Raw genomic sequence first — 14,533 nt, 5'->3', positions numbered from 1 at the left:
ACAATCGCCGTACAGTAAATTACATATACAGGGTGTATCGGAACGTACCTGACAAACTTTAACCAGCTTTTCCTTAGCACATTTGGAGTAAAAAATGTTATGGGCACTTTGCTGTCCGGTAACATTTTTTTTCAATTAAAAACAAAAAATGACCAAAATTCCACACTCCGTCACTGTCATTGGCATTGTTTCTCGTGTTCATTAGCTGTTATTACCAAGTGTGTCAAAAAGCGTGTTCGCTCTTTCATACACACTATATAATAATAGCTAAAAATGAGACGAATGGTGCCATGCCATTTCGTTGTGATCGTAAAAGCGCGCTAATGTGGGTACGTACGTATATTATTCAACGAAACTCGAATAAAACATTGCCAGGTGGGTTTTCAAACTTTGACAAAGCATAAAACAGTGGTGACATGTGGTGAAAATATGAATGGTAAATTTTTTATTAAAAAAAAATGTTACCGGACAGCAAAGTGCCCATAACATTTTTTACTCCAAATGTGCTAAGGGATAGCTGGTTAAAGTTTGTCGGGTACGTGCCGATACACCCTGTATAATGCACTAAGACATTATTTGTAAACATTAAATATAGTAAGCAACTATTAAAAAAGGTTGCGGAAAAGGTTCTGGACTCTTTAAAGAATAATAAATTACTTTAAAAAGTTTTCGCAAACAATGTCGTTATTGGCATTTCTCCCCATTACCAATCGTGTAGTGGCATTGAAAGGGTTAAACGATACTTCGTATTTGATTTAATAAAACTTGTTTTTATTAAATCAAAGGGCAATTCTGTAATAGGATTCAGCATCAAGGATAAAATTCCTTCAAATAATATTGAAATGTTTCAAAGCAATAATTAATTCTCGTTACGACCAGACTTATCTTGAAAACAATTATTTAATTCAAACAATGATTTATTAAAATTAATTATGACACAATGAATTCAAATGGGAAATACCAAAAAAACATTACAAATAAAGTGAGCAATGAAAAATTGTTTCGAATTTGCGGTTTTGGGTTGTTTATCAGTCATTCAAAATTTATTACATGTTGTCACTTCTATTTATAAATACATTCATTAGAAAAATTGAAACAGTTTTAAGAAAAATAATGTTATTTTAATTAGGTGTAAATCTATAATAATACAAAAGTTTGTTCGTTTGTTAAAAATTTTTAATCTCCGAAAGTTCTTCAACAATTACTTTGAAATTTTGACACAGTGTTGCATTCGAATACGCGTTTGTCTTTTTATATATCTGTACTACAGGGTTTTCCAATAAGTGGTGTTATTTTGAATAGCCCGCTATTTCGGTAGATGTTACTTTTGAAGCTGAAATTTTTTGACATTTGACAAGTAGAAATTACGCCATTAATAAAAATGGAACGATACACGCTTCAACAACGCATTGAAATTATTAAAATTCACTTGAGTGAATCAAATGCAAATCATCTTGAGTGATGAGGCCCATTTCCACCTCGGTGGCTTCGTCAACAAGCAAAATTGTCGCATCTGGGGCTCGGAAAACCCAAGAGTTATTGTTGAAAAGCCTCTCTATCCTCAACGTGTGACTGTTTGGTACGGTTTATGGTCCGGCGGAGTCATTGGACCTTACTTTTTCGAAAATGAGGCTGGAGCAACAGTTACGGTGAATGGATGGAAAAACATGTTTCTTTTAAAAAACAGAGCTATCTCTTAAATAAATATGTTTTTTAAAACAACGCCATCTGTTGTTTCTCTATCTGTATAGACAGACTGAGCCACAGCACCGGGTGGCGGGGTGCAGCTAGGCTATCTATATAAATAAATAAGAAAAGTTGATTTAAAATATGAAAAGTTGAAAGAAGAAGTGTTGGTTAAAAATCTTAAACATTCGAAAGTTCTAATTTTATTATTATTTTTGATATTTTTCGACAAATACTTTTCTATAACAACTATTTTTAGACAAACCCAAAAAGTGTGAACTATACCGATTTAAAAAAAAATCGATGTCGCCAGTTTAAGACCTATCGATTCCAAAGGCGGAGACACTCCAAGACAGGCCAATGTAATTCATTACCTGTCCAAGAAATAATGTCGATATTTGAAGGAGTAAGGAAAATTTGAGTTTAAGGTAAAACGTAACGTACGTTATAATCTACGCGATCATAGATGGCGTTAATTTAATTACATTTTGAAAATGCAAGTTATATAATATGACATATTCAAAACTCAACTCTTTCAAGAAAAACATACAAATACAATATTGGATTGAATCACCGATACTATATTTTTTTTACACGTACAAAACTATGTATTCACATAACTTAACAATATATTAACTTAACCTAACCCAAATATTAAGTAGTTTCACTGTTATGTGACTGCGGAAAGAGAAACAGCGTATTTTTTGTGAATTTCGCACAAGCGTCCAAATTGCTCCCAAATCTCTGGAGCCAGTGATACTAATCTGATGCAGCACAAACTGTAGAACGGTGAGCTCTGGTATTATAAAATTTGCACAGCTTTTTCTGAAGCGAATTTCTAGGTCAACCCAACTATATTCAACGCCAAATATCAATATCCAATTGTTATCAAAAACGAGATGAGACCCAATTGTGTTTTTATTAATATTATTTATAAAGCAGTGTTCTAATTTCTCCTAAAGCCAGATAGTACCTACCCACCTTTAAAACGGTGAAATATTTGACTTTATTGTAACCATGGACCGGATATAAATTCGAAATAATTGCATTTGCTCGGACTTCATTCAACTGATATTAATGTTATTATAATAATAATCAGCAAGTTAATTGGATTATTATTGAAAATTGTGTTCATTTAATGACACATAATATTATTAATAATAATAGTAGTATAAGTCATTCATCGGCTATGGAGTGCCGTGAGCTAGTTTCTACTTACTTTCATTGTAACACTTGCTTCATTTATAAAACATCGTGATAGATATTATGAAAGTAGGTACTAGCCGGTTTCGCCCTCATTTTTCTAATTGATCAAATTTAAAGATTAACTTAATTAAAACTAACCATCATGTCGCAGAGAGGACTGACCTCCAAACAACTCTGTGTTGACACACGCTCCTTGTCTTATTCACATTCATACATCGTCTCATACATACCCGACTGAAGTATATGGTTCACTTGATCGAGCCATGTCTTCCTCACAATTCTCTTTACATTCCTTTCTTCGTTCTGAGCGTCCCTTTCTTAATCTTACTCATTACGCTTACGGCAGCCTTTTCTTTGCGAATCACCACATTTCTCGCACGATCATACATGATTTTACCACACATACGCCTCAGGGAACTCATTTATACAGTCTACTTTCGTCCTTCCTCTGCCAGTTTCTTGCCTAACTACCATACATCAGGGTAGGTACCGGGACTCCATTGTGGACTGCTAGCTACGCTTCTTTGGACATTTTTTTTAAAGGTAATAAATAATTTAGATAAACAATTTGGTGTCCTGTTTTGTCACGTGTGTTTGACGGAAACGACTTTGCGAGCGGAAAATAGTAAAAACTGTGCAACTTTCATAGAATTAACTACATTATAATTGAGATATTTAGTAGTTGATCAAATTTCAGAATCGCGATTCAGCTTAATTAATATAAAATAGATCTATTTACGTCTGGGGAGTTTGGAAATATTAAAGTTCCTTTATTTTAAAAAAAAAGTTAAGAATTTCACGTGCTTTGATAGCTTCGACCACCATGTTTTTGAATTGACGTTTGTCGTAGATTGGAAGGTTAGGACTAACTAACTAACCATCGCGCCGTTTTCCGCATGGGTATGCAGATAGGATGGACCGCCATACAACTCGGTCTTGGCACACACTATTTGCCGCATTCACGTTCATACATCGTCTCATACATCCTCTTCTATTATTCTGACTCTTGGCCCGACTCAAGTATTTGATTCATTCGACAGTGCCATGTCTTCCTCGGGCGTCCCCAACTTCTTCTGCCATTCACATTTGCGTCATATATTCTCCTTACACTCCTTTCTTTGTTCATTCGTTAGGAAAAACCCATAAATTGGTAAGTTAGAAAAACCCACAAATTATTTAAATAACCCAAACTAAGTACCTAATGACTAATGACAATAGTCGTATGCTATAGTAGTGAAGCTGAAACCAAGTGATATTTTTTTTAAGCATTGCGTAAATCGTGTCCAGCGATTCCGAAAACTAACTAATGATTATGTTTTAGTGAGTTTTAACAATGTTCTAGCTATCACAAACATAATATTTAGTTTGATACAATTACAATGTAAACACATTTTTTTTAATTATTCACAAACACACTAAATATTTTACCGTGTTTACTATATTTTCGTTTCTTTCCAAGACAGCTAATTTATAAATATTTGACTGATCAAAACAATTTTCATTTGAATATAAAATTGAAAAATATTTTAAAGAATAAATTACACGTATTTTAAAAGAATTACATTGAAAACACAAGTAACCGCTTCTTACGAACGATTATAGAGAAGAAAGTAAATCAGTCGAAATATTTAACGGTAAATAACCTGAATTGAACCAATGTTTTGCAGGTAGCATTCATGTTGTCAAATAATACATCGTTATGAATCCGTTTGGAGAATAACTTTAAATAACAAATTTACATTTAAAGCGGCGCAACCATAATATTAACAACACTCCAAGAAATAAACAATATGTAATAATCAGATAAAAATGATTAAACATTTAAATAAAACACAAAAGTATGCCAAACGACTTCCAAACATTTCAACAGAGCAAGCTCTCAAAGAATTGTCAAAAAAACTTTGATAGAATATCAACAAACTTTTAACAAATTTTGTAACATTGTATGTAATATAATTTTATGCATTTATTCTGGTTATTAAACAATGATAAATGTGATTATAATTTCCACCAACCTTATTCAGAATCCACATAAACGAATCACAACCAACTTTTGATTCAAAACCAAAATTTGAATACAACAAATCGTTGTAAGTTGGAACAAACACAATACCACTTTCTTTCATTGTTTTTTCATGGTTCAACATTAAAACAAGTAAATAGTTGATTTGGAGCAAGTATTACGTGCACTTTTATAGATAAACAAGGGAAAAAACTTGGTTAGATAGCTCACAAAACAAAAATCAACGACGTCCGTTGTCAATACGCGAGACAAAACAAAATACAAAAGGTCCGGCATGACAGCGCGATGCCAACTTCACCGAATTGCCAACTTGATGGAGCCGATGGAGCGAAGTAGCGATGCGACGTTGCCGGCTGTACCGCCCGCCGATATCTTCTTACAATGTTGCCGGGCGGGGTACCTACGCCATAGTAAGAAGGGGGCAAGCAGGTTTGGTATTTGAAATTTTTTAATGCAGCCCTAATTATAACGCCGCTTATTATTATTGAGGATAATTGTGAACATTTGTTTATTTTATCTGGTACACTTTCGTCGAACGGTGTACTATTATTATATATTGATCTGTGAATACAGATATTTGTATATATTTAGGAACAACTCTTCTTTTAACTTGTTTTGAAGGCAATAATAATGTCTATTTCATGTTTCTGTTAGATTTATTAGTATTATATTCTTCTTCAATAGCATATATATTTATTTATTTCAAGTTCAATCATATTTTGTTGTATTATTTATCTTGTTACAATGGCAAAAAATACATTCTGTATGTATTCTTTTAATAAAGCTTTCGTCCTTTTTGCACTTTTATTCCTAATTTGTGTCGAAATTGCAACTTTTGCGCTCTTTCTTTATAATATATTACTGAATTCGCCCATATAACACATACAACCACACACAAACACACACACCTCTCTCCTTCCCCAGCACACTAATTAACTTTACTTAAAAATGTAACTTAACCATAAAATGTATAATATACCTCATACCTCATATGTATATATGTCAGCGACATGTCATTGGTACCAATTATTGTACTAACTTTTATAACTTTGTAACTATTGTCCTCTATGTAATTATGTACTGTTTGTTTCTGCAATAAACAAAATAAAATAAAATAAAAATATCATTATTAGTTACTACAACATTTTCCTCGAAATATCTTTCATTTGAAAATATATTGTACTATCTTGTTTTGCACAGTTACTTTAAATTTCAAAGCTCTATAGCACACGATGGAAATGACAATGGGAACAGCTTACGATAACCTAACTTACTGAGAGAAAGAGTGAATTACTGAGTGAATTATGTGGAATACACATGGTGGATTTCATATTTCATAGTTAATATTTTCACAGCATATTATATTTCACACAAAATAATAAAATCAACAACATAATGCCGCATTAGGTCAATACGCATCATGGCTTGGCATATTTCAGCATATCGCTCGCCATACAATCTCAATGAGACTGTATTGCAAGCGATATGCCGAAATAGGCCAAACCACAAGAATATAGTTGATTGAGAGCGCAATTGGAGCAGACCGCTCCGGGTACCGAATTGCCAAGGCGCCAACACATCGCCCTTGAGAGGGTTTGCTTCAACTCGGCCATAAAAGGAGTTATCATACTTTCCTATACATGTTTACAACCTTTTGATGATTCAATTAAGTCGAAAACCAGAAGAAACTGCATACTTGTGATTATACATTGAATTTATTTTTAATGAATCCAGCTTCCAAAAATGGAAGCACATTCGTGAACAAAAAGTCATAATAATCTTTAATATTGGTATGGCTTAATAGGTATACCTACACTTGAAACAATAATGGCGTTGGTAAGGTAGGTACCAATAATATATCATTAACCCTGAGGCGTATGTGCGTTAAAACCATTTACGACCTTATTACGAATATGGTTATCCGAAAAGAACGCAAGGCCGATTTTTGTAATGGACAAGTTAAAAAAAAGAAAATTATACGTTTAGATCGGATTAAAGAGTGTTATGAGAATATATAACCTGTAAGTTGATGGAAGAAAAAGTCGGAGACGATCCAGAATTCCAGCAAGATATGACATGTTGGAGGGAATGAAATTCTTCAGTCATGTAATGTCAAGAGTAGGCATGTTTGTAAATGTACCAAGGAGCATGTAACAAGGCAGATTTGAGGGAATATCTACCCTTTCAGCTTACCCCTACGGAGAAATGCGTTATGGTTGGTTAATTAGTATCTAAATCACCAAGAAACACCGAAACTTCCTATATTCCTTTTCAAAGAACCTTTTGAAGAAAGAAAGCTTTTTGTACTTATTGTTGTACACCGTTATTTGACAGTTGGTCTGATATGACATGTTGTGTGCATTATAAAAATAATTAAATACACACAAATGCCAATTCCCCCGGTGTACAAGAAATACACACAAATGCCAATTCCCCTGGTGTACAAGAAATACACACAAATGTCAATACCCCCGGTGTACAAGAAATACACACAAATGCCAATTCCCCTGGTGTACAAGAAATACACACAAATGTCAATTCCCCCGGTGTACAAGAAATACACACAAATGTCGACCGGTCAGTGGTTGAGTGGGCATAGCGCTTGGGTCTCACCCGAGCGTCGCGTGTTCGATTCCTCGGCTGGCTAAGTCCTCCACCACAACACAAGCAACATTTTCGGCTTTCTGTGGTGGTAGTAGGAGATTTTCAAACATTGTTGGGTTATTCGTAACCCGGGAATGTTTGTCTTTCTTAAAAAAAAAAAAATGTCAATACCCCCGGTGTACAAGAAATACACACAGATTCCAATTCCCCTGGTCTACAAGAAATTGTATTTATTTTTGATGGTGAAATATTATCAATCTTAAAAAATAGGTAGCTACCTACATCTATAATTTTAAAACAATTCGTAAAATAGCGTGCAAAGGAAAATACACATGATCATTAAGCCCCCGCATACCCAATGTCTACCAATTTATAACAAGTTAATAAGATAGTATACATTTGTTATGCGGAAACGTTAATTTTGTTTTATCATTTAATATGTAATAGGCACGTTCACAGTGTATCTTCAAATGCATCTAAAGCATCTGTCAAAGGTTTTTGCTCTATTTCAAACGATTCGTGTTTTATTAAATATTTTCACTAATTTCGCTTAATTATTATCGTTTTTTAATATTAGCGCGCTCCCTCTAACATTCGTATTTACATATCTCCCTTTCAAACCATCTTTGAACGCATATTACGCGACCTTAAATTGCAAAATTTATCCTTTAAATAAAATGTACTCTTTACTCTAATTAGAATAATTAGTAGGTACCGTAAACCACTAAAATTTTCGCTTCTAAAAATAGCAGAGTTGCGTAAAGTAGGTACCTACCTAACTAGATTTATTATTCCAACCATAAAATTGAACATAGATAACAATCTTGTAGAGCGGACGCATTTATTAATATGGATATCCAATCAATAAATAAATCTATTGCCACAATACGGGTCAGTAATAATATTGCAACTGGTTTTTCATAGTGATATCAAGGGGAACATAAATCAATGCTCCATTTATCTCAAGTCTGACATGTTAAGTCTGCGAATGAAGTTTGTAAGTGTAATACCACTGGAAAGAAAAACCATAGATGTGTGTTTTATATCGATTTGAAAGAAACCTGATGTCGCAAGTTCACACTAGACTCCTAGGTAAAAATAAATAGGACTAATTATTCATACTAGATATTATAATGGAGTTGCCGCTATACTGTCAGATTAATTTATCTATAAACTAGCAGACGTGTACCCAGCGTTGCTCGACTATCTACTTTCAATAAATATAATATTTTGTATTATATTTATATATATATATATATATATATATATATATATATATATATATATATATATATATATATATATATATAAACCTTCCTGCACAGTTTATAAAAACTAAGAGTACACGCAGACAGACGCGTTTTATACTGTTTAGAGATATGGAAGACAGTCTCAAATTTAGCTAGTCTATCAATTTGGCTAGTCTATCAATTTGGCTAGTCTATCAATTTGGCTAGTCTATTAACTTGGCTAGTCTATCAATTTGGCTAGTCTATCAATTTGGCCAGTCTATCAATTTGGCTAGTTCAATTTGGCTGGTCTATCAATTTGGCTAGCCTATCAATTTGGCTAGTCTATTAAATTTAAGGGCTAGTCTATCAATTTGGCTAGTCTATTACATTTAACGGCTAGTCTATCAATTTGGCTAGTCTATCAATTTGGCTAGTCTATCAATTTGGCTTGTCTATTAAATTTAAAGGCTAGTCTATCAATTTGGCTAGTCTATCAATTTGGCTAGTCAATCAATTTGGCTTGTCTATTAAATTTAAGGGCTAGTCTATCAATTTGGCTAGTCTATTACATTTAACGGCTAGTCTATCAATTTGGCTTGTCTATTAAATTTAAGGGCTAGTCTATCAATTTGGATGTCTATGTGCGACTGACACGTTTATTATGTAAATACATGGAAGTGGTAGAGCGATAGAATTGAGATCTACATGGATTTGAAAGAAACTTAAGTCGCCAATTTATTTAGACAAGACAATTCGACTCTTGACTCTGTGAAGAAACAGGTGGTCCATTTATAAGATTTCCCTATCTACACATGGATTGCAATCTTCAGAACACAAGCGTCAGGTGGGATTGATGTCCTTGTTCTGCCGCAATTTCAATGAAATATGTTCCAAAGAACTAGCTTCTTGAGGATCCCTTCAGATGCACAGACGGGAAATCGCCAAACGCACAACCCAATATTTGTACACGGTTGACATTAAATTTTGTCAAACAAGAACGGGTCTTTTCTACGACTCATTATTGAGTTCAACAGCTTTGGGAGGCGGGTTTGGGTATAGCCACCCTGGAACCGTTTATTGGATAACCAACACCCCTCCTATAGATCACCCCAAGTGGTTCGCTACGTTTTTTTAATTTATCAGATTTTTTATATTCTTCATGACCCATATCCACTCCTTCCGTTCCTCAACAAGATCCCCCACACAGCATCCCCAAAGATGAAATCAGCCCTGAGGGAAGTTATTTTACAGAGGGAATCAAATGTAAGTTAATGTAAAATCGACTCCTGAGCCGATAAAGTTAATAATTTTTTTTATTTTATTTTATTTTATTTTATTATTTTATTTTTTTATTTTTATTAAAACACAAATAACATTGTTTACATCACTTTATTTCGATACAAAATCTCAACATGTTTCATGAACCAAGTTCACTTCATCAGGAGCACAAGTATACTAAAGTTATAATTAAAATTAGGTCTAGAAAGAAGAGGTAGAAGGAGCGGGGAGGGGTAAGAGTGGGGGAGGGTTATTCAAAGTAAGAATTAAAATGTCATTAGACGGGAAAGGCCGGGTAATTGGGAAAATATTTAAAATGGGGTTTATAAAAATTTTTTGTTTACTAATAATATCTGCTTTCATATTCACGTGTTTTCTTATTTCTAGTATTTCAAAATTATTGATTTGAGATACCTTGTAAACAGAATGTAGTATTTTAAAACCTGAATTAATATCGAAAGTATGGTCGTTATTTAATAAATGAACCGCAAATTCTGATTCACAGTTTCCCTTTAAAGCCCTAAGATGTTCTTTAATTCTGATCTCAAAGTTTCTATTAGTTTGTCCTATATAAAAGGAATTACAATCATTACAGTTGAGTTTATAAACACCTGATTTTTTAGTTTGACTATCAATATCTTTATTATTAAGAATATATTTTTTTAATTTGTTATTCGTATAAAACGCCGGTTGAATAGGGAAGGGGGTGTTTTTATTTAAAATTTTGGAAGTATCTTTATCTACAAATAGAATTCTACGCCATTGTTTGTTTGTATCTTTATAAATAGGATAAATATAAAGTTTAAAGAATTTATGTTTAATTTTTTTATTTAGTATTTCATCTATCAATTTATTAGGATAGCCGTTATTAGATGCTATTTGTTTTATGATATTTAATTCTGAGATATAATTAGGATCCGACAAAGGAATCGAAATTAATCTATTAAGCATAGAATGGAAAGCTGCGACTTTTTGAGAAAAGGGATGATTTGATGAATTATGAATGACAATATCAGTGTACGTATCTTTACGAAAAATATTAAAATCTATTTTATTACCTATTATTGTTAAATTTAAATCTAAGAAATTTAAACTCTTATCTATACCTATTTCTAATGTAAATTGAATATTTTTGTGTATTTTATTTAAAAAGTTTAAGAACATGTTCAATTGTCTTTCTGTTCCTAACCAAATGCAAAAAATGTCGTCCACATATCTCTTCCAACAATATAAATTTTTAAGTAACAAGGCACCGCTATTAAAAATCTTATTTTCTAAATTATTAATAAAAATATCTGCAATCAAAGGACTCGTACTGTTCCCCATGGCCAAGCCATCCTTTTGTTTAAAAATTGTATTGTTAAATTGAAAATAATTTTGTTTAAAAATAACTTCGAAAAATAAAATGAGGTCATGGATAAGGTCTTTCTGTAAGTTAGATGAATTTAACAAACTATTGATGATGGTTTTACTTTCTTCTATTGGAATACTAGGGAATAAATTTACTACGTCAAAAGAAACCAACATAGCATGATTAGGAAATTCCAAATCCTTTAGATAATTTAAATTAGCCAACTTTTAAATTAGCGTCAGCTATCAATACTGTAATTAATAATGCTAATATATTTCAACCAACATACACAGTTAAAAATTCGTTAGAATTAGTTAATTATATAATCAATCGCAGTGACAGCAGTTCGTGTTTACACTTTGCTCTTGCAAAAAAACTAAAAAAAACCTCCGAATTCGTGTGCAAACAGTATTTATATGGAAAATTTAAGTGCCAAAAAAGTTTATTTGATAAAACAGTAATAAAATAATACTATTCTAGCGGATTCTAAACATTTTTATCGAAAGTTTTTAAAACAACCTAAGATTGTGTGTTTGTTCTCATTGAAATGTCCATCCCACCGATGCCTGATGAATGCTGCCATCGGCGTAAAAAAAGAATGCTAGATAAGATGACGTCCCCATCACAAAAAAAGGCCTCGGGAATGATTTCTCCAGTGGTTGAAGATGAGGAATCTGACGGAGCATCGGACTATTCCGACGTGTCTGAAAATGAGAGTGAAATCCCAGTGTCCTCAGTCCAGATACTGAACGACACTGAAGCAAGTCTAAGAGCACTCCAAGATGTCCTTGCTGAAAAGCAGTCAAGAGTCTCAAAGGATCAACAACTGCGGATAAGCGCATATGTATCCGCTGTATTCAGATCAGTTTCACAGCTGTTATTGGAACGAGAGGGCTTCAAAGCTGATCTGGCAACAGTCAATGCCAAATTAATAGTGGCAAAGGGAGAGATCGCGATTGAAAAAGCAGAAAACCAACACAGGTTAGAAAAAATATTGCAGTTGGAGTCAGATCTAGGACCAGTGATGCGTAGAGTAGCCGATGCCACGGAAGCAAGCCTATCGTTTGCCGATATTGTGAAAAATGGCCCAAAGAAGATGATACCATCAATCAACCGCTCAGGACTTAACGTTGGGACCCCCAAACCTGCTGTATGCATCTTCCCAAAGCTGGATTCTACAAAAGATAGCGACGATACGAAACAGCTACTAAAAGATACATTACGACCATCAGAACTTGGAATCCGTGTGACGGGCATTAGGAGTATCAGAAACAAAGGTGTTGTAATCCATACTGCAACACAAGAAGATCAGGATAAAATACTGAAAACCCCATGTCTAGCAAACTCGGACACTCTAAGCGCTCGATTACCAACAAAACGGCTTCCAAGGGTGATTTTCTTCAACGTTCCTCGTGACCTAACGGACGAGTGCTTCCTAAAAAATGCCTTAGCAGGAGCCCAGGACAAAGCAGGCCTAGATTTCGCAGTAAAAAGTTGCAAGCTAAGTCACCTTGCTGGCGCTCGAACTGGATCAACTTGCCACCGGGTCTTCGAGGTTCCTGCCCACATTCGTCACGTGCTGGTGGAGCAAGGGAAAGTCTTTGTGGACTGGAATGTGTGCCGTGTTCGTGACTTCATTGGACTTACAGTGTGCTCCAAGTGCCAAATGATCGGACATTCCTTCAAGTTTTGCAAGGACCAGCAAAGATGTGGACACTGCGCAGGCGAAGGTCACGCCCGGATAAACTGCCCAAAAGCCGCCGCCGAGCCTGTCTGCGCCACCTGTACAAGATTTGGGAAGCCCGCTGCACATCCGACTGGAGACAAGGACTCCTGCCCGGCCTACAAGGCTGCCCTTGCCAAGGACTTTGCAACTATTGATTATGGCGTCTAATTACATTGAAGAAGATGACGAGGTAGATTACGAAAATACTCATAATTTCTGTGATTGGCTAAAGTTTCATAGCAACTACAATATGGAAAATATTAATATTGTTCAGTTGAATGTTAGATCGATTTATAAATACTGGGATACTTTGAATGTCTACTTAAATACTTGTTGGAAGCATATTCATGTGTTAATGTTATGTGAAACGGCTATAACACCGAATCTTGTCTGTCTGTATAATATTCCTGGATTTAATTGTTACAACTATTGCCGAACTAAAAAATCTGGAGGAGGTATATTGCTATATGTTCGAAATGAATTCACATTTCAACAGAAAACAATAGAAACAAATCATTTTGAATGTGTGCTTGGCTCTATGACACTTCCAAACAAGAGTATTTTAAACATCATAGCAATATACCGCCCCCCCAACTCTAGCCAACCACAATTTCTTAATGAAATATCTGCCATTCTGCATACTATAAGCCCCAAAGAAAATGTTTTACTTATAGGAGATATTAATCTAGACTTGTTAAATTGTCAAAACCCTATTATTATGGCATATGAAAATATAATGTCGGATAATTATTTAATCAAATGTATTTGTGACGTAACTAGAGAAGCAGTTTTAGCAGGAAAAGTTACTCGTACTTGTTTAGACCACATATTTGTCCGATTTAACAGTGGATGTAAACAAAGCGATTCTCTTTCCTCGTGTGTATGTAATAATATTACTATAGCGGATCACTTTTTAACTGCAGTTAATATTAAATATAGTGCAAGGAAAGAAGCCCCAGAACACGGGGAAAGAATTTCGTTTTTATCGCAAAACAAAATCGACAAAAACATTCATAATTTTAAGTGGCACTCCTTGCTTGAGGAACAAGATTGCAATATACTATATAGTAAAATTAAAAACAACTTTAAGAATTTGTATGAACAGAGTAAAATCGTTATGAATTATAAACCCAAAAAAGACCTCTGTCAATAAAACCTTGGATAACTTCTAATATCTTAGAAAACATTAAAAAAAAAGATTCATTGTACAGAAGGTGGAAGAATTTTCCTAGCAATCAATTCTTTGAATTGGAATATAAAACTTTCAGAAATAAGGTGACAAAAGAAATTATTAAATGTAAGTCTACCTTTTTTAACAATAAATTCAAAAATTATTTTGGAAATACAAAAAAAACTTGGGATGAAATAAATAAATTATTAGGACGCAAGTCCAAAAGTAGTTGTGACGAAATAATCTCGAAATATAT

General features: G+C 33.8%; 1 protein-coding gene across 1 annotated transcript in view; it reads right to left on the bottom strand.

Annotated features, from left to right (window-relative positions):
* Window positions 1-5,148, bottom strand: part of wake (ankyrin repeat and fibronectin type III domain containing protein wide awake) — a 174,014-nt gene extending 168,866 nt beyond the window's left edge. Inside the window, exon 1 of the mRNA XM_089638113.1 lies at window positions 4,908-5,148. The gene's annotated coding sequence lies outside the window, so the exon portion shown is untranslated. The remainder of the gene's footprint in view (window positions 1-4,907) is intronic.
* Between the last annotated feature and the right edge of the window lie 9,385 nt (window positions 5,149-14,533).

The sequence above is a fragment of the Hesperophylax consimilis genome, chromosome 12, assembly GCF_061612785.1.
Source record: "Hesperophylax consimilis isolate HC1 chromosome 12, BYU_Hcon_1.0, whole genome shotgun sequence".
In the NCBI taxonomy this organism is placed as follows: domain Eukaryota; kingdom Metazoa; phylum Arthropoda; class Insecta; order Trichoptera; family Limnephilidae; genus Hesperophylax; species Hesperophylax consimilis.
Note: the sequence above shows the minus strand (reverse complement) of the source record. Positions and strands in the feature narration are given on the sequence as shown.